Source organism: Protopterus annectens, chromosome 4.part0, assembly GCF_019279795.1.
Source record: "Protopterus annectens isolate FY-2018-M chromosome 4.part0, PAN1.0, whole genome shotgun sequence".
Classification (NCBI taxonomy): domain Eukaryota; kingdom Metazoa; phylum Chordata; order Ceratodontiformes; family Protopteridae; genus Protopterus; species Protopterus annectens.
Genome location: NC_056733.1, coordinates 1,391,420,262 through 1,391,443,600, shown reverse-complemented (window position 1 = coordinate 1,391,443,600; position 23,339 = coordinate 1,391,420,262).

Genomic DNA, 23,339 nt, shown 5'->3' with positions numbered 1-23,339 from the left:
TAGTCATGGCAGGACTCCTTGTCAAAGACCATGAGCAGAGACTGCTGCAGGGCCAGTACCAGGGTTCCCAATATAAGATGGAAGCCTGGGACTGTCTCGCCTGTGACCTCACCAGTGCCACTGGCATACCCCGAACTGGTGAGCAGGTCAGGCATCACTATGCTGACCTGAAGCGGCGAAAGGGGGATCTCTTAGATCAGTGGATCCAAGAGGCTAGGACAACAGGGGAGGTCCCAGCTGTGTGTAAGTATCACTGCACTACCTGTTTAATAATTGCCAGCTCATGTATATTATGGATAGCTATGGCTACATATTCCTCTTATATCCTTCAAAGTGGCAGGTGAGCGGGCCGTTAAGCAGGAGGCCTATGGCTGTTGCCTGGAAAGGTTGCGATGTGAGGCAGGTTAGTAATACTCTTGCATGTACTGTCACAGGAAATAAATCTAAAAGTATTAGTAAATTAATTGCCAGTATAAAATCTGTATTGTTTAAGACAAGTACTGCATACACCGGAGAATATGGCAAGAAGAGTCTCATATAGTTTGTATGTAAATAAAAGCATAATAGCCTGACAATAAATGTCTAACTGCTGGACTGCATGTGTATACTCTGGTATCATATGGTAATGTAGATTTGCAATCACTTAATAGTACTGTTTTATTAAGCGCTGTTATCCACACTGTGCAACATAAATAGAATGTGTAGGAATGTCTGTATATGACTGGTTTAATCCTCAAAGTTCACTTAGTAGAACTGAGAGACACATAGACAGAAAACAGTGAAAAGGCAGACAACAAAATCCAAATAGCACACACAACTGAGATGTGAACTATTGTATTTTTAGCACACACAGCCATTGTTTGAATACTGGGAGAGGTAGTAGTCTGCATACAGAATCAGACCCCACAACTGTCCAGAATGTCCAGTAAATTGGCCCATATCTGCTGCCTGTCACCCTGTCCCTCTGGGAAATCAATGGGATGATCCCAGATGTATAGGCAGCAAACAGGAAATACAACTGATTGTCACACATCTATGAGAACATAGCTGGCACACTAGCAACTCCCCAAAATCTTATGAGAGTAATAAGCCATGTATGTCCCATTTACACCCCCATGTTGTCAAGCTGTGACCGGAGTGTGTACAGTAACAAAGTGAGATGTATGTGCATAATAGTAATGTGGATTCTGGTATTGTGTGGCAACATTCAGGTAGTGCTAACAAACAATGCTCCTACAGGTCTGTCAAATATGAACACTGTGCCCAGAAATAAAAGAATGATACCCTGTACTGGTACTGTTTACTTTGGTATTGTATGGCATTGTGACTGATGCAGTTGCTCTGAATAGTAAAGTATCACTCATCACTGTCACCCACACTGTGCTACATAGTATAACTGTCTAGGAAATCCTGTATAAGAGTGTTGTAATACAAGGTCAGAAAGTAGAACCACAGGAGAATTATAAGACAGAAAGCAGATAGGAGATATACAGCAATATATATATAGCAAACACAACTGTGATGGACAGTGTTTTAGTTTTAGCAGACACAGCCATGGTCTGAAACCTGGGAGTGGAACATGGCTGCATACAGAACCATACCGCACAACTGTACAGATAAGTCCAGAATGTTCAGTATATGGGCCCATATCTGCTGCCTGTCACCCTGTCCCCCTGGGAAGTCACTGGGGTGCTCCCAGATGTTTAGGCAGCAAACAGGAAATACAACTGATTGTCACACATCTATGAGAACAAACCTGCCACTCTAGCAACTCCCAAAACTGTTATGAGAGTAATAAGCCAAGTATGTCCTATCTACACTCCCATGTTGTCAAGCTGTGACCAGGGTGTGTACAGTAACTGAGTAAGATGTATGTGCATACGACTAATGTGAAATCTGATACGTTGTGTGGCAACATTCAGGTAGTGCTAACAAACATTGCTCCCACAGGTACATTGGATACAAACACTGTGCTGAGAAATAAAAGCTTTATACCCTGTACTGGTACTGTTTACTCTGGTATTGTATGGAATTGCGAGTGTTGCAGTTGCTCTGAATGATAAGGTATCACTGATCACTGTCACCCACACTGTGCTACATAATAAAACTGTGTAGGAAATCATGTATAAGAGTATTGTAAGTCAGTAAAGGTTGAAGAGGGCAATAGTCTAGATATGTTCTGGTTCACCTGCATGTGGTCAAGACATGGCCACAGTCTGTGCAAAAAGAGATGGACAGGTATGTGCAAAACATCAACCTGGAATCTGGGAGTATGTATAGAAACCATTAGTGCTGCCAAACATTCCTCCATAGGTATACCAGGTAAGAGGTGTATGCTGCAGGTAATACCAGTTCATGTATAAAGATGATGACAGCCATATCACTGTCCAAAGTAAGGCAATAGGGTAGTGTAGTAATACTTGTAAGGTACAAATAACAGCAATGACTAGGAAAGTAATGCAAACTAAAGGAATACATTAGTTGTTAATTGACACTGCCCCCTACCATATCTCCAACAATACACTACATACCCACCTCAACTGGTATGTGATGACCCCACTGTTATGTTGGGACATATGTCCTATTGGTTGATAATTATTTAAATCTGCTTCTATGCATGTGCTATGTTGAAATACTGCAACATTGATGGCATGGTGCTATCAACGTACCTGCATGCTGCTGTTATTACCACTGTAGTCCCATATATGCATGTGTTCTGTTTGCTATGCAACTGTTCCATATCTGGTCTCTGGGTTAATGGGAATATCTATGCATGCTGTTATACCTAACCCTGTAATGTATTAACTATTACTAACCCATATATGTTGATACGCCAACACCATAGCACTTATGGGAATGTGGGTCCCAGTGGACCCACCTGTCCCACCTCAGCTGGCCATGGCACTGGGCACCAGCATGTCTAGGACCAACCTGGGACTTCCTCATCCATTGGTCCTGCTCCACCTTTGGGTGAAACCACCTCAGGGGATGGGGTTCACCCCCTGGGAGCGGGTGTGGAAGGAAGCTTTCACCCATCGCCAGGTCTGGGTCATGGTGCGTAGAGAGCTCAACCAGCAGTTTGGAGATCTTCTATGTCAGCTTGAGGACCGTGTATCATGACTAGAGGGTTGACCTGGCTCTCTGGCTCAGCCCCCAGCACAGCCACCTTCGGGGCTGTGAAGGTGCAGTAGTGACTGCCAATGAGTGGGGATCTCAGTTCCACTGTTTCCACTAGGGGGCTCATGGGCTTCCGATTTCCCAACACCCCTCCCCATCAAGGTGTTTACCCCCCACATGTGCCATATACCACCCCGTATGCATCTTGTTTGTCTTGTCTGTTAACCTACCCAACCTATCTCCCCAAATATACCTGCTATCCCTCCCCAATATCCCATTCTCACCTAAAAAAAAAAAAACGGCATTCTGTTCCCAAAAAAAAAAAAATATCGCCACATACATAGCTATCCATTTCACACATGTGTCCACTGGACATGTAATCTGGTCTAATTGGCATCACAACATATTATTGTTATCCTCACCCTTTTCTCAGGGGTTTGAGTGTCCAAACCTACCTCCAAATTCAGTGTATATGCACATCTCTTGCTGTAGAAGAAATGGGCAGCTATGGACCTTCCCTACACCCTTCTGCACATCCCTAGCTATTTTCCCCACTGTCTTTCCCTCTTTGTGCCCCTTTTTCACCACTTTCCTAAAAACTCTTTTTTTCTTTTCTTTTAAAGAAATTAGCGTGGGGGTAAGCGGGAGTAAGTACTTTTAAGCAGCAGTAAGCAAGTTTAAGCTTGTTTGCATGGTGGTTAACAATGCCTACACAGGTAAAGCAATTTAGAAGCTAACTGAGTATAAGAAACTGTAACTGGAAGTTAGCAGTGCATACCTCTGCGCAAACCCGCACAAACCCTCTTACAACTGATTAAAACTGCGTTACTCACTCTGTATCCAATGGCCCGTGTTCTGCCCAGCAACAAAATAAAAACAGTCTCTTCAAGGCTCAAACCCAGGACCCTGCACACCATAGCCAAAGTGATTTACCACTAAGGCATGTCAGATACACACACAACTCTAATGTTTTCACAAGCATATCATCCAGCCCAGTCATTCAACAGTACAGGAAATGTATCTAAACATGTAGATGCATGTGTGTGTGTGTGTGTGTGTGTGTGTGTATATATATATATATATATATATATATATATATATATATATATATGTATATCTAAATATATACATATCTATATATGCAGATATATATATATATATATATATATATATATATATATATATATATATATATGTAGAGAACCTTCATTTGATCAAAATTTCATTTGATCTAAACTCATTTGATCGAAAGTTCATTTGATGAAAAACCAGTATTCAAGGCAAATAACAGGGAGTTGTCCCCCTCCCCAAGGTCATGTGACCCTGGAGTTGGTATATATAGTTAGGGGGGTGTGGGGGGCTGTACTTTTTGCGTTATTTTCTTCTTATGAAGGAAACTAGGTGGGGGGATTCACCCCCACACCCCCCCAACTATATATGCCAACTCCAGGGTTGCATGACATTGGGGAGAGGGACCAATCCCTGTTATTCGCCTTGAAGTGTACTGAATTACTGGTTGTTAGTCAAATGAAATTTCGATAAAATGGGTTTCAGTCAAATGGGCTGTCACTCAAATGAAGGTAACCCATATATATATATATATATATATATATATATATATATATATATATATATATATATAAATATATATATATATATATATATATATATATATATATATATATATATATATATATATAAACATATATACGTACATATGCATATGTCTATATATATATGTATATATATATGTCTACATCTATATGTATATATATATATATATATATATATATATATATATATACATATATATAACAATATATATATATATCTATATATATATATATATATATATATATATATATATATATATATATGTAAGCAGATATATATATATCTGTATTGGTATATATAGACATACATCTGTAGATAAAAATGGGAACATAACAAAAACATATATGTCCACATGCACCATTAATGGGGTTGAGGGGGCTCAAACAACATACATTTAGTATGTATAGGTATCCTCCCCCCAACAGCCAAACACGTCTGCCCTGCAATACACCACCAACTGTTTCAGATCCCATAACCAGGACCTGATACAACATGGGCACACGATGTTAATAGTACTCCATCCCACCTTATAATGTCAGGCTGGTATCAGTAACATATCATGCAGTACAGTCTGGCTACCATAGGGAATGTACAATGTGGAAGCAATCAACATCTCTAAGAGACATATACACAGACATAAATATGCAGATACAGATATACATATATATATATATATATATATATATATATATATATATATATATATATATGTAACTACACATACACACACAGAGATATGTATAGGAAGATACATATGTAGATGGTGCACACAATATGGAACAGCCACTATGCCTGCAGTTACCACCTTACCAACTGGACACTGTATGAGCCACCCATACAATGACAATTGTTGCCTGCACCATATAACCACAGAGAGGTCAAAGGATATAACACCACACACAGGTTTGCACACATGGGAAAGCTTTATTTGTGTACTATTACAGTTGTATATGTCATGTCATATAGCTGTTTAGACACTGACATGCATATAAACACAGCAAAGCACCTGTGAAACAGTTATATTAATACAGTAGTCTGAAAAGGTTTACACATGTTGCTGTTCAGGCCGAGGCCATCAAGTAGTACAATAGTAAAGATAGACTGGGCCACAGGATACCAATCAATCAACAGTAAGTAATTCAGATGTATAGTCCAGTAGCCTCTATCTATACTCTGTACACAATCCCTAGGAGGTAAAGATCTCAGCTGACAGAATGGGATGCATCTGTTACATTACAAGGTATAACTAACACCATTGCAATCACACTGGCAAACAGAGCAGTCTGTATGGCAGGAGGCAGTAGGCCTGCATTTACCCAAGGTGAATTGTATGGTAATGTACATCCAGATACCTTAAGGCAGCTTACCCCTGATACCCCCAGATGTCGTAACAGCCTTGATTAGTTATGGTGCATCCCCTCCAGACTCAATAATACAGTGCCATATACCACTGTAACATACACTGGCCTCTGGAGTGCATAAGGGCACACTTGTATTGTGTAGGTGAAGCCCACGCATATATGGACCCAACCCCACAGTATGTGTGGGGGACACAACAGCAGTGGACTGATGGCAGGAATGGCAGCATGACATACAGCCCACTACATAACAACCCCTGACAGCATGTCATATGTACAAAGCCTGGTATAAAGGTGGAGGACAGAGGCTGGACCACAGGCCCATATGTGTAAAACTGTTGTCATACACTAAGCAAGTCGCTGGTGTTACAGGTTAGTCTGCAACATACCCTTAGCCAAGAATACGAAGTTAGAAACAGAAATTGATGTAGCCATGTACTGATTGCACTCAACACACACACTGCCAATGATATATCTGACACAAGACCTGCGTGGTGGACATACAAAACATAATAGGCATATCTCTGGCCATCAAGATGATAGGCCCACAATTGAGAGCTATGCAGACAGACTGCATTCCAAGTTAAACTAGTACATACACACAAACCCTGTAACACCGGTGCTATACAATGCAGACAACAACACAACTCACACTCTGTCTGTAGTTACAGAACCTCCTACAGATATGTAGCTGGCCTGAGTGTGCAGGTTCTCCTGTAAGAGGTATTGCTCCCTGCTGTCTGTAACACTGCTGCCCACACAGGAAGGATGTCCATCATACAGGAAAGGTAAAGGGACCATGCCCACATGATGTAGGGATTTATAGTAGTTGGTTACCATGAGAGTAGTAAATGGAAGTACTACACAACATGCTGCATGTAGGTAGCATGTGGAGGACACTGATTGGTGCAGAGGCCATCACCTGATCATGTGCAGCACTTACAAATTCCATGATTCCATTTACTGGAGAGAGACTGAAAGTGAGAGAGAGATGAGAGTGTGCCTATAAAACATAAAAAAAAAAAAAAAAACATCCAGAAGAGTCTGCATTTCCAGAACAGGTATGTGAAGTATATATGTATGTAACTGGCTGTAGTACTTGGTCAATAATAATGGGATAGATGATGTGGAATGATTTAAATGTGCCTTCAGGTGTTGTTGTAATGATGTAAAGCTGAACAACTGCTAAGGATAATAGAGTCTGTCCCTGTGGGTAGTGGGCCATACCCATCAACTGTACTGATAAGATGTAAGCATTCATAGTGTGTGTTGTGTAATGGGAAGTATGTATATTACGTGGCCAATAGCTGGTGGTGGAAGTAATGCCATAATGGTGGGCACCTGGATTTCACAGCCCACCTTTTGCAGGATACTCAGGTTAACCTGTACTGTAGCATGCAGGAATGCCACTGGTGTGTAATAGGGTTATCTGCAATCCGGCCCTACATATACCCACTAATGTCAGGCTGCATCCATATGTGGCACCTGTCTGTGTTGTAGCAAGACAGAACACTGCAGCTGTGCAGGAAGGTGTTTTGAGATTGTGGACCTGATGTCTGAATGTACCCCACATATAGGTATGCATATGAGTATATATATATATATATATATATATATATATATATATATATATATATATATATATATATATATATATATATATATATATGGGTCTACTTCTTTTGACCTAACTTTCATTTGCCCGACACTCATTTTCCCGACCCCATTTGACTGAAAGTTCATTTGCCCGACACTTCATTTGCCCGACACTTCATTTGACCGACAAGTATTATTAGCAAGAAAATGGAATATGCCCCCTTCCCCACTGTAGTGCGACCCTGGAGTTAGAATATATAGTTAGGGTGGGTGTGGGGGTCGAAGCCCCCCACTTCATTTCATATGATATTGTTAACTTTTGATGTAATATTGCTTAGTAAAAGAAAAGTAAGTAGGGGGCTTCGCCCCCCACACCCCGCTATCTATATATTCTAACTCCAGGGTCGCACTACAGTGGGGAAGGGGGCATATTCCATTTTCTTGCTAATAATACTTGTCGGGCAAATGAAGTGTCGGGCAAATGAAGTGTCGGGCAAATGAAATTTCAGTGATTTGGTCTCGGGCAAATGGGAGTTAGGTCAAAAGAAGTAGACCCATATATATATATATATATATATATATATATATATATATATATGTATATATATATATATATATATATATATATATATACAAAGGTATGTCCACAAATATACAGATACCCATGTGCAGATATATATGAGCACATATATACATCACATATATCTACACATATATAGATATAAACCTATATGCACCTGTCTACATATATACAAACACACACACACACAAACATATATGTATGTAAATACATGTCCCCTATATTACTACCACAGTGCTGCATGCTATGTGTGAGGAAACAGCACACATAGCAATACACACAGATATCTACAGCTGTCAGTGTCTGCAACATGGATGGGTATGTCACCTGTGAACTCCTTGTTGGGACCACATTGCCCTTGTCTGTAAAGTATGGAATGGGAATATGAGGAAGTATGGCAGGTATAGTTGTGGAGGTGGTCAGGGTTGGTAGATATAGAGGACAGCCGACAGGGGTGGTATGTGACACATGTAGTGTGTAAACACCCTGGATGGTGTGTGTGGTCTGTGATGTGGACGTCCCATGGGCCCCAGTATGGACACAATGGGAACAAGCCTCCCATCCACTGCTATTCACAACAGCAGTCCACGTCCTGAAGGTGCCTGTCCTGGAGGCTGAGCAGGAGGAGCATGTGGGTCCTGTGAATGTGTACTGGGTGCCTCAAGGTGATGTAGCACATCCCACACATGTCTGTGGAGCCTGTTATGGAACAGACACTGGACCTGTCCTCAGGGGACAGAAACATGTCTGTGTGTGCTTCCGAGGGGGGTATCCCCTGGGTTGGTTCCACCTAACAGTATTGGTGGGCCAGTACATAGGTTCATAGGTTCATAGGTTCATACTAGGCTATCTGCCCTAGGGCATTTATAAGCCTAGCCAGAATGTGTTTGGCTTTCGCCACCCATTTTAAATTTATTTTGCTATGCCCTTTTTCGAGGTTAGTATACTGTGCCTCTGTCTAACAGTGACACAGAAGTGATACCCGGGGTAAACCTACGATCTCCCAAACACTCATCAAGATTCCTCTTGAAGAGAGTCACTGAGGGACTCTGCCTAACCTGGACTGGGATTTTATTCCAGAGTGAAGGGAGCCTCTGGGTTATGAATCTGTCCCTCCAGCATGTCCTATTTATTTCAGTGCTGAGGTTCAAGTCTCTCGAGCGCGTAGCTCGATGGGATTTGGATTTTCTGAGGTGCAGCATGTCCATTAATTCCGGGTTGGACATGGCTTTATACGTCAGGCACAGATCGCCTCTGAACAGGCGGTATGCCACTGAGTAGAGCTGGAGTTTCTTTAACAGGGCAGCATATGGCATCTGTTTGAGCCCTTTGATCCTCTTGGTGAGGTACTTTTGGGGTCTTTCCAGTTGCTGCAGGTGTCTGGTAAGGTACATCCCAAAAGGGGCATTGTACTCAATTATGGGCCTGATGAGGGATGAGTAAAGAGGCACGATGACCTCCCCTGATCTAGATGTGAATCCCTTCATGATGAGGTGGGCTATATAAAATGTTTTTCTAACCACTTTGGTCACGTGGTTGTCAAATGAGAGATTGCTATCAACTTGGGTCCCCAGGTCCCTAATTACTTCTTCTGTACTTAATGGATTACCACCTATGTGGTAATTTGTGGGCACTTTATTTTTGCCAAAGGGGATGACTATACACTTTTTGGCATTTAGCTTGAGGCCATAGCTCTGGCACCAGTTGTCTGTTTCTATGAGGCCCTTGGATTCTTGTGTCGGCTGGAGAGTCGATTATGGCACCCAGTTTGCAGTCATCTGCGAACTTGGTCAGCCACAGTCCTTCCGTGTTGGCCTGTACCTCCGAGAAATATATACCAAACAAGAGAGGTCCCAGGACTGAGCCTTGTGGGACACCACTTGTAACTGGTTTGGAGTCTGACATGGCTCCAGCAATTCTAACCATGTGGGTTCTGTCCTTGAGATGTTTGCAATCCATCTAGTGACATAGGGGTTTATATTTAAGCTGGTGAGCTTATCTATAATGCCCGAGTGGGGTATTGTATCGAAGGCTTTTGCGAGGTCCAGATAGGCTGTGTGGACCACCTTCCCCTCGTCAATGGCCTTGGTGACTGTTTCAAAGAAATCAACCAGGTTTAAGAGGCAGGATCTGCCCTTAACAAAGCCGAACTGGGTAGGATCCAGTGTTTGTAGGTCCCCAATATCTTTATTTATGAGGTCCATGATGATCCTTTCCATAGCTTTGCAGACCAAGCTAGTCAGGCTTATGGGGCGATAGTTTCCAGGATCCGTTGAGGCACCACCTTTATGGAGAGGGACCACTGTTGCTGTACGCCACTCTTTGGGCACATATCCTGTAGTAAGGCTGAGATTGAACAGTAGTTTTATGTTTGGGTTTAGCTCTTCTTGGAGTTCATGTAGGATGCAGCCCGGGACACCTTCTGGTCCCATTGATGCTGTGTTTTTGCTTTGGAGAGGGCGGCTCTTACCTGAGCATCAGAGATGTCAGGGGGGCAGCACTCTGCTGGGATAGATATTTGCCCTTTTGGTGGGGAGGCGGGAAGTTTGCGCTGAACCTGTCAGCTAGGATGTTGGCAATGTCTGTGGGTTCGGTGTATTTTTTGTCATTTTGGACTAATTCTGAGCATATCTGGGAATTACCACCCAGGTTCCTAACATAACTAAAGAAAGCCTTGTGATTATCCTTAGTGTCCTGTGCAATTTTTCTCTCGAAGCTGGCCTTAGACAATTTTATGTGTGCCTGTAGTTTTTTGCTAATACTGATTAGTGATGCCTTCCCTTTTTGGGATTTTGCTCTATCATTTAGTAGCTTCCTCCTTCTGTTGTATAGTTTGTTTATGGCTGGGGCCCACCAGACAGGACGTCTGCCTTTGGAGGATTGGGTCTTGGTTTTATTTGGGATCGCATGATCCATGCATTCCTGAAGGTGTTCATAGAATGCGTTTATAAAGGATTCTGCGGTCTGGGCCGTATTTTCCACAGGCCCAGGGGCTTTGAAGGATTTCACCTCAGTTTTGAGAAGTGTGAAATTTGCTTTAGAGAAGTTTTTCACTGTGGTGTTTTGGGCAGGGGGTGGGGTCGGGATGTGAATATCCAGTGAGATTAGTTTATGGTCTGATCTTACCAGTGAGGGATACACTTCTGGTCTGGAGCATAGAGTCCCCATGTTGGTGACAATCAGGTCCTGTATGCTTTCCCGTCTTGTGGGAGTGGTAACAAGTTGTTCCATAGCATTTGAGTTTATAAATTCTAGGAACCTTTGGGCTAGGGTGTTGGAGCTAGATTAATGCTCCCAGTCTATGTTTGGGTAGTTGAAGTCGCCCAATATAATGGTGTTTGGAGAGACCTTCATATTTTCATGTGTTCTCAGGAAGGCGGAGTGGGGTTCCTGGGTTTGGGAGGGTGGTCTGTAGCAGGCTATAAACTGGAAGGCAGTTTTACCCACTGTTAGTTGCACATGGATAGTCTCTGATGCTTCATGCTTTGCCACCAACCTGGAGGTGTGGGTATCTTTGATGAATATCAATACTCCCCCTCCTTTTGTGGTTCGGTCCAAGTTTTGGGGCCGAAAAGCATGGTATGAGGTATAACCTGGTAGTGCTGGGGTGCTCTTGGGAGCCCTGAACCAGGTTTCTGTTACTGCACAGATATCGATGTTCTCCATGCTAAGGAGAGTTTCGAAAAGTGCATCTTGAGGTTTAGACTTCTGGCATTGAGTAGCATTACTCTTAGTTTCTTATCCCTTGTGATACCTATGGAGGTGGGTTTGTCTTTTGAGCCTTGCCTAAAAAGGCACTATGGGGTAGCAAGAGCCTTTGCCAATATCCAAAAGCCCAGGGTGACAGGTGCAAGCCGTCCCTAGCGAAGCATCGTGGCTTGTCGAGCATATCATCCCAAGCTGACAGGCATTGGATCCCCTTTGAATGACACCAGTACTTAAGCCAATTGTTGAAATTGATCATCTTGTCTTCATATTGTGGCATCATTCTTGGTGAGGGTAAGATGCTACTCAAGGTCAGCGTCATACCGGCCTGGGCTACATGCTCAGAGAGCTCCTTTATGTCTCTTTTCATGTAGTCCAGGGAGGTACGTCTCAGGTCATTCACACCAGCATGGACAATGACTGAGTCATATTTGTACTTGCCTTGGAGTGACCTGAGTGCTTGTGTTATGTGGCGGATCCTAGCCTGACAGGCTGCTCACCGTGACCCTCTCCTTGTTCAGCCTGGTGAGCGGACGTCAGTGTGCCTGACAATAGAGTCACCTATTACAAGTGTATCAGGTGTGTTGTTTAGTCTTAAGGGCTGTGACTGTTTGGCACACTGGCTTTGTGAGATATGTGTTGCACGTGTTTTGTTTTGGGGTAGCAGCTGCTTGGGTGTCTGCTTTGGAGGTCTCTGCTGCTTGGCAGATCTTTATTTAGAGCCTCGAGTATGTTTTGTGTGATTATGTGTTTGCTTTGCTGTCGTGGTAGGTCTATGTGAGACTGGAATTGTAGTGAGTGTGGTTTCCTTCTCCTCCTGACTGGTTATGCCAGTACTGAGTTGAGAGAGCTTAGCCTCCAGTTTGGCTATATGGTTGCATCTCTCACATGTGTTGGAATTTGTTGGGAGGAGGAGAGGGTTGTCTGTGTACATGAGGCAGTTGTAACATTGCCTCAAGATTCCCAGATTCACCAGCTGGACCGGAGAGGAGATTGACAACTGACCTTTGGACATGCTAGAATAATATTGGGAATTCCTTAATAATTGAAAACCAGGGCCAGTGGGGAGTGAGGGTATAGTGCTTTTAATTTTTAGTGCTGACTTATATAATTGCTTTAGTGAGCAAGTGCCAGGTAACTTAAGTGCAATGTGTTACTGGTAACTTAAATGCAAAAATGACAAACAGTAACTTTCTTTCAAGTGAAACAAGGAAATAAGTACAGTAAGCAATGCAGATATCACTAGTGATCCACAGAAGCGCTGAGAAGCCACGTATTAGGTGGAATTAGCGTTCCAGGGAAATAACAAGCAAACAACAAGCATATAAACAAAGCTAGATTTAGCAGGCCTGGATCTAGTCTATGCTACAGCAAACAAGGTGTACCAATTTCAGTAAGATACAGTTCAAATATTCAGGCACTATAAACCTTTAACCAGAAATTCCCAGCTCAGAAGGGCAGAGTCCAGCCTCTTCTCCCACAAGAGTGCAGACCACAAACCTTCTTAATGTAAAATAACTGGCCTGAAGCCCAAGTGCTTAAACCAGAACTAATACACTTTAAGAATAACAGACACTGGGCTCTCAATCAGCAGTTCCCAACTTAGAAGGATGAAAGTTACCTGTCCTGCCACCACAGTGCATGCCACAAACCTTCCTAATGTAAAACAACTGGTCTGAAGCCCAAGTGCTTAATCCAAAAGACTTAGAATGATAGCTACACTTTAATCAAGTTACTACCAAGCAGTAATAAATACAATTGAATACTTTAGAGAATGCCTGGATTAGTGCTCAAGTTACACAAACAAAGCTAGATCCAGCAGGCCCGAATACAGTCTATGCCACAGCAAATAAGGCGCACCAACTTCAGTAAGAAGCAGTTCAGATATGCATGCACTATAAGCCTTCAACCAGAAATTCCCAGCTCGGAAGGGCAGAGTCCAGCCTCTCCTCCCACAAGAGTGCAGACCACGAACCCTCTTAATGTAAAATAACTGGCCTGAAAGCCCAAGTGCTTAAACCAGAATTAATACACTTTTAGAATAAGAGACACTGAGCCCTCAATCAGCAGTTCCCAACCTAGAAGGATGTAAGCTACCTGTTCTGCCACTACAGTGCAGACCACAAACCCTCTCAGTGCAAAACAACTGGTCCGAAGCCCAAGTGTTTAAACCAAAAGGCTTAGAATGAGTTACACCAAGCAGTAATAAATACAATTGAGTACTTTTAAGATGATGCAAAAGTAAAAAAAAGTAGGTAGAAACACAAGTACAGTAAAAGCAGATGAAATTTTTTTTTTTCTGAACAAGTGCTGAGATCAAAGAAACAGATTTGAGTGCTGAAACTAGAAAACTGGCTAGTTATAAGAAAAAAAACTAAGCTAGAAGGCTTCCCTCCAACACAGAAGGGCTTGGGGCTCAGAAGCCTACAAATAGTCTATACCACTTAACAGGAAAGGCAGGAAACAAGCTTAAATTTTTATTTTTTTTCTGTTTCCCAGATGCTCTCTTTGTACACAGTAGGAGTGCCTGAAATCAGAATATGATCTCACTGCACTCAGTTGAGTGAGCAAATGAGATGAGCCCAGAAGGAGTATCCAAACACAAATTTACAAGAGGGGCAGGCAGTTGCAAGGCCACTAAGATTAACACCAAAACAAAAACAGGGAGGGTGGGTGGCACTAACTGAAGAGCAGAGTGAAAACTTCCAGTTCAGTTAATATTCCTTCCACACAGTTAAAATCAATTTAAATACTGTATTTTTTTTAAACAAAAAGAGCAGATAAAGGTACTTAAATTCTCTTATACGTCCAGTTGAATATAGCAAGTTCTTAGCCGGCCAAAGCTGAGGTTTTTAAGCAGAAAATATTTCACACTGTACCATTTAAATAGGCAAGGACAGGAAATCAAAGAATGTGACTACCCCCACACCTGTAATTACTAGCAAATAACAAAATTCAGCAAACACTGACTAACTTCCAGTTCAGCTAATATTCCTTCCACACAGTTAAAATCAATTTAAATACTGTATTTTTGAAAAAAAAGAGCAGATAAAGGTACTTAAATTCTCTTATACGTCCAGTTGAATATAGCAAGTTCTTAGCCGGCCAAAGTTGAGGTTTTTAAGCAGAAAATATTTCACACTGTACCACTTAAATAGGCAAGGACAGGAAATCAAAGAATGTGACTACCCCCACACCTGTAATTACTAGCAAATAACAAAATTCAGCAAACACTGACTAACTTCCAGTTCAGCTAATATTCCTTCCACGCAGTTAAAATCAATTTAAATACTGTATTTTTGAAAAAAAAGAGCAGATAAAGGTACTTAAATTCTCTTATATGTCCAGTTGAATATAGCAAGTTCTTAGCCGGCCAAAGCTGAGGTTTTTAAGCAGAAAATATTTCACACTGTACCACTTACATAGGCAAAGACAGGAAATCAAAGAATGTGACTACCCCCACACCTGTAATTACTAGCAAATAACAAAATTCAGCAAACACTGACTAACTTCCAGTTCAGCTAATATTCCTTCCACACAGTTAAAATCAATTTAAATACTGTATTTTTTTGAAAAAAAAAGAGCAGATAAAGGTACTTCAATTCTCTTATACGTCCAGTTGAATATAGGAAGTTCTTAGCCGGCCAAAGCTGAGGTTTTTAGAGAAGGCCCCAGGGTGGGTCACACATGTGATGTGGCCTGGTAACATGGACAGATGAGTTTGGAGAGGTGGTTCTGCTGGCCAATAGTACATATACATGCTATTGTGTCACTGTTATAGAACATATGTCTGTAGCAATAGTCTACATAGTCACAGAACATTTCCAACAGCATGCATAGATAACTGCAATAACACAGAATGTCAGATGTGCAGCAAACACATAGCAAGCATACCGCAGGCATATATGGAACCATTGTGGCCCTGACAATGGCATGCAGGTGAATAGCCTGTAACAGGTCAGCAATGATAGTGTCCACTCAGGGAGCATGGCTACAAACACATTGCACAAAATGTGATGCAGTACAATATCTGCCCCACTGGTAGGTATGCTGTAGCCATACCTATTGAGTTGTGTGTACAGTTTGTTGTCACTGATATGGTGGGGGGTGACAGTGATGTGTATTAAGAACTGTGGTAACCTTGCTGCATGACTTGCTTACACCTGTGTCCATCTTTATGTCTTTCAGACATGATGTCCCATGGAAGGCTGCCAGACTACACAGCAGATGAAAATGAAATCCAGCTGAAAGAAATAATAGAGCACTATGCAATCGGAGCGGACCACCTTATGAAATGACCTAGTCCACAGGGTTAATGATGTTGGACTACACAACCGCAGTTATGAGCAGGTCAGGCATCATTGTTCTGACCTGCTTCACAATGCCCGTCGGCGTGCTGCTGCAGTCTGGGTGATTGCCTCACCACAGGGGGGGCCTCTGCCATCCATCCCCCCCTGACATGTGTGGAGCATCTCCTGGCCAGCCTCATGGCACCTGCTCATCCGGCCAGCCACCAACCACCGGACACCTTTGTGGAGGTGGGTGCCACCCACACACCGACCGAAAAGCATGCAGGTAAGGGCACAGGGCACATCAGTAGACCACTGTTGCATATACATCCACATCGGTACAGTTAGATCAGGCATATCTGCTATGTCATAGATATATTTTGTTGCTGCATACATGTGATAAACAGATGTCCATATGTGGTAGTATTGTGGAAATGTACTGTTGATGTTTTGTAATACTGCACCCACCCTGTAGTAATGCCACAGGTGTGGCCACTGACTTTGCATCTCTCACCCTCTTATGTAGGTCCCTCCGGGATACCACCGAGGCAGCAGCCTGTAGCTGGTTAGTATGGTTTATGTAGATGCTTGCCAATACACCGGGCATGTAATGGCAATGGTATATTCCATGCACACATCTATCCCACCTACCCAGAATGCATGCTGTACATGTGCATGTATTGTTGCTGTGAAATGCACGGCATCACAGGAGTGACCATGATGGGGTACTGGAAGGGTATGTCAGATACCTGCATGATAGCTAACATCCTGTCATTGCAGAATGTGTTCACATGGAGTAACATAATGGTGGGAGACATGGCCTGCAGTAGGGACACGTATGGAACAATGCCCATATACAGTGCAACACCAATGTATATACATTGCCGTTGTCCTACAGGTATATACACTTGTGTTGCACTGTATATGGGCATTGTTCCATACATGCCCCTACTGTAAGCCATATACAGTTGCCATTGTCCTACAGGTATATACACTGGTGTTGCACTGTATATGGCCTACAGTAGGAACACGTGTGGAACAACACCCATATACAGTGCAACACAGTGTATATACTTGTAGGACAATGGCAACTGCTGCAAAGATACTCTATGGTATAAGGCATTACAGTGGTCCACATTATGAGCTGAGACTAGGCTGTAACATGTGGTGTTCAGTGTATGGGACACTGCAAAATGACACACATGTAGGGCTTACTTGCCATGCATCTGCAAAAGGGCTGATAGAGGGGGGTGTCAGCATGACACACCAGTGCACTGCAGCAGGGATCCTAAGGATGCTAAGAATGGATGTATCTGCACATAGTCAGGTTCAGGACCTGTGGCAGATGTAACCCTACCCCTACAACAATAGTGAAGGCAGTATGTGAACACCAAGGGATGTGCACATGAATAGACCTTGCAATCATGCAGATTAGGGGGACATGTGTAGGGCAGACTGAGCATACACTGGCAAATACAGATGGCCCACGCTGGTGTACCCCTGCCAGGAGTAGTGACTGCTGTAGTAACCACAACAAGAGGTGCGACAAACCATCATATTAAGGGTGTGCACACATATGCCCACACGGTGTGTATGCATTGCAGTCAGCATCTGCACAGCTAACACATTCTGTAGACACTGCATGTGAAAGTACAGCACATATGTCACATATCGGACTCATGTACTGTTAAGATATGCGGTGATGTGGTCCCATGGCAGATCAAGGATGGGTGCGTCATATCAATAAGGGTGTGTACAACTCCCATAGCCACTGTATGCTCTGATGTTTGTCAGTGTAAGAGTACTGGGTTGGTCATACATGGTCCGCTGATGCTGAGAGCTGTAAATCAGACATCAGGCATTCACAAATGACATGTCCACATATCATCCCAGGTATGTGCTGCTGGAAAACATAGGGGCTGTGAGCATTAAAGCTGACATAACCGACACAGTAGTACACATTCAGCAATGGGCTGTACACCTGTGAGGTGTGGTGCACAGTACATGACAGGGTGCAGAACAGGTGGACAGCAATACTGTGTACATGGGTGCAGTGGTATCCAGGGAAAGGGGCATCACCTAGTGACAAAGCACATGCATCACACACATGTATGCTGTTGCTAGCATGATCGACTATAGCTGCACTGCATGCTGTTGTGTACCATATGTTATGCATGTTGACAGATGGGTAATAGGAGGACTGTGTGCACTATCATTGTGCAACTTCACCTGTATGTGTGTGTGTGTGTGTGTGTGTGTGTGTGTGTGTGTGTGTGTGTGTGTGTGTGTGTGTGTGCGTGTATGTCCTGGTGGATAGTTAGTTTGTCTGTAGGGTCACTCTGGTGAAGTGGAGAGAGGTTGATGCATGTAGGATGTGTGTGTGCATGTGTGTGTGTTTGTGTGGCTGGCCATGTATGCACATGTGTGATTCTGGGGTGTTCATACAGCAATACCTCCCTTTGGAATCATGCAGTACATGGACATGGACTTCCACAATACACACCAGAAATACTTGTCATGTATGTAATCACAGGACAGCTGATAGTATAATATGGGCTGTAGCATGGAACAGGCATTGAGAGGGAAGGCAGACACTGGGTACACCCTTAATATTGCATTCACCAGGGAGGTCACCTACAACCTACGTATGCAGCACTACAGATGCATTGGGGAAGTACTAGTCAACACCAGGGAGTGTATCCAATTATTACAGTTGTCACATGATAGGCTGATTGAGCAGCATATCTGGCATGTACTGAGCATTACATACACATGACACACCAGTGCATGATATTATGGAGTGAACATAGTAGCCCACACATATAGGGGCCATGCTCATGATGTCTGGACATACACAGGTTGAGCACTGAATGACAACAGTGAGGCCATCTAAAACAACTGCACACAGGTCAGGCAGGTAATGTAGTAACAAGTCTTGTGTTGTGATCACTTGTGTTGGCATTTAGAGGACTGATATGTTAGTAGGTATGTCGGGGGATGAATGTGTTGATAGATAGATGTTTGACAGCAATATGTATGTCATAACTACATATCAGGAGCCCTCGCTATCATGTGCTGTACAGACGGTAGTCTACAGTTACATTCCACATGGATCATTTCCCAGTAGAGGTTATATACTGTGACATGGCTCACACACCAGGGATACAACATGGAGGCCTCAGAGTCCAGCTATGCCTGCAGGTGTGGCTGTTGTCAGTACTACATTTAGCACACTACTCTTGCATGGGTAGGCACTGTCAACAGTAGTACCGCCATCATACACTACATGCCAGTGTGACAGCATGTACCCTGGACTACTACCCCTGTATGTAACAAATTCACATGGATAACAGTGCTGTACAGGCCTCATATACATCTGTGTCCCAGACATGACACACACTCCTTGCTACTGTGATGACAGCACATAGGCGCACGTATTGTACATGGCATTACATACACTTATTACAGATGTCATTACCCTGCTATGTTATCAGACTGCGTGGTATGAACTGGTTACCAGCAATAAGCCATGCTTAGCAGGTATCAACATTGTTGCAATATAACAGATAAGCTGATTTGCACACTGGTGAGCGAAGCCTACACTGTGTAAGCGCCCGTACATTTGCCATAGCTTAGCACTGCTTAGCTTTGCACAAACCCTCGCAAACGTGCTTAAAGCTGCTCAAAACAACCTTAGCCATTCTGAATCCGACAGCCCTTGTTCTGCCCAGCAACAAAATGAACAGCTCTTGCAGGACCCTGTACACTAAAGTCACAGCACTTAACCACTACGCCATGACAACTGTGAACACAGCTGTTATTTTTCCAATATATCTGTCTATACACATATTGATTAGTATTGAACAATTGCCTTTACTACCGCAATTGTGTAGTGCTTGTTATTAATATGAATGTTGCATCACATATGCTGTTTTAACATAATGTACACATAGCAGATACATACGGCAAGATACATCTGCAAGAGTATACACAGCCGTGAGACTTACACATGACAGGAATATGGAGATATACATATAATAGGTTGCTATATATCTACATGTACATACACATGTATATTCATGCATATCTCTGTATACACATCTGCATAGTGCAACATATATATGGCCAAGTGTACATCTCTTCATATGTTCACATATGTATGTGTGTGTGTGTGTGTGTGTGTGTGTGTGTGTGTGTGTGTGTATATATATATATATATATATATATATATATATATATATATATATATATATATAGCATTATATGTATGCACATCCTATGTGTACCGATATGTGCATACATATCTATTCTGATATACATATTACTGTCAATATATATGACATAGATATCCGTAAGTATATGTGCATATGCATCTCTATCTGTATATCTGTAGACATATATTGCTGTGTATATGTATATATCTGAGTGTTTATATGTATATATATATATATATATATATATATATATATATATATATATATATATATATATATATATATATATTTATATGTACATATACATATCCATCTATGTATGCAGATATGTATATGTGTATATATCTATAGAGATATTTGGATAATTATATATACATATATATCCACCACATGTCCTGAACATAGAGTGGAGCCCTACCTCAGCCCCAATAGTCCCAACCTCTCAGTGCAAGGGGATGTCAGGTAAGTAGTGCAGGTATATACATAGACTATTGCTACTGTGATAGGGGTTGTCTTCATAGACATGTTGTATGTGGGAGATCACATCTGCTTTTAACATGTGCACCACTGGCTACTGACAGACATCCTAAGGACATCATGGTACAGTACCACTGCTAGCACAGTAATGGTCCTGTGGACTACAGCAGAGATATGGCCAATAAATGTGGACAGTCTGACACACTCTGGTCAGTCCAGAGGTATACACAGAACCTCTTAGTGCAAAACATGTAGACCAAGCCTGACAATGTGGATGTTAACAGCCATGTAGATGGGTATAACACGTAAATACTAGTATACATTTGCCCCCATTGTTTATGCATTCACACACCCCTGTCTGTCCTGACACATTATAACTGCTGGTACAGAGGTGCCATGGCCACATACTACCCACTCGTCAGTGACATACTTCTGTACAGCATCCCACTGCTTTGTCTGACATACATGACTGTTATGGTGGCCTGGCAACAGTACATCTGGCAAGTATCTGGACATAACATCATACTGAGTAAGTACTCTAAGCTGCTAGGCATGAAACAAAACACTGTGCAGGCTACAGGCAGACTGCCACAACACTGGCCTACATGTTTTATGGGGGAATACACATGTACCTGCATATATAGCAGGCTTTACAGGCATTTCACAGCACAGAGTAACAGACACATGTTTGAAAGTGCATAACCACAACCAATGTGAACACAGCCACATATTGTAGCTAGCGTAATATTAAAGTATATGGACTATCTGATGAACACCATCATCATATGTGCCACTCACACACTAACCCTACATATACTGGGCCACTGCACAGTGTGGTCTGATGCCTGTCTGTGGTATGGGACATGTGTGTGTTTGGCCCTACAAACATGTAAGCCGATATGGTACCATACAGTGGAGCAGCATGTAACATCAGATAGAACAGGACCAAGAACAATGACATCTACCAGAGTCTATACACAGGCCATGGTACATATGCACAATATACACACAGTCGACAATCACCATAAGTACACAGACCTCAGTACTGTACACACAACCACAGTAAGCCCAGGTTATGTCCTCAAAGAGAACCCCTGCTATACATAACGTGTCGCAGTCTGATATCCCACTGGCTTGTTATCAAATATGATGTCAATAAAGTATGATGTACAGGACATATGCACCTCTTACTGCATGCCATATGTACACAGGTTGACAGGGTTGTGGCTGGAGGCACACACACAAGGCCAATATTGACATGTTGCTGTGATAACCTCATACATTTACTGTTGAAACAGGGTTTGTTGCAACATATGTCCTATGAGAGATATGAGGTAAGTAACTCTCTTGTCTGTCACCATGTACTGTCTGCAATCCTCACCCTATGCTTCTGCAGTTCACAGATAGGTGCTCTGTGGGTAACACAAGACACAAAAGGCACCACACACTGCCCAGTCTGCGGATGGCCATAGAGATGGGGGTTTCCTCAGAAAAATAGCACTGACATGACAGGTATTAAATCATGTAGAACAGCCATATCCACACACACCCTGTTAAACTACATTACTCCAAATGCAGAATAGCAGCACTTACATTCTGTAGTCAGGTCAGGCACATCCCCCTCCTGTATGTTGGCCTGTTTCCATAGTGTATGTTGATAAAGGTAAATCCCCAATCCATCTGTGACGCTGTTTGCCAAACAACAGATCTAGGTCCTACTCACAGTGAATGAAAAGGCCCAACACCAACATGATGTTCCTAGATATTGGAATTGGCTATGGGAATGTTACCACAGCTGTTCCACATGCAATCAGCTAGAGGAAGGCTGCAGTTCATGCAGAGGCCATCAGCTGATCATGAGCATCACTTACATTACACATGCTGCTACCTAAGCAAAGCAGGTGTAAGTCTCCACATCCACCAGAGAGGGAATGAGAGAGGCAGACAGAGGCAAAGATAAGTCAGGGAGGGGTGGGAGAGTAAAACTTAAGCATGTTTGTGTCACACACCTACCAGTACAGGGTATCAAACCACTGACTGACGATGTACTGCTATCACATGTCTATGCAGTTATTGGATGCGCCAGATAGGTTACATGTTGAGGAGCTCTCCAAACCTATATGTGATGGTGAGTGACATCTGCAACAGTGATATGGTAGCTCTACGGTAGGTGTAGTACACGTGCCTGTCCGCATGAACAGGTGTTAGTGTCAACACAGCCACATTATCTCAGGGACCCACCCACATTGACACACTTGGCAGGGTCAGGAATACAACTCCTCACTAGTTAGATTGCCACAATACAGTACTGTGCAGGTATCACATGCACCACTGGGGTTATCCAGAGTTTATATGGGAAAAGGGTATGTGGAGGTGTCTGACATCAGAC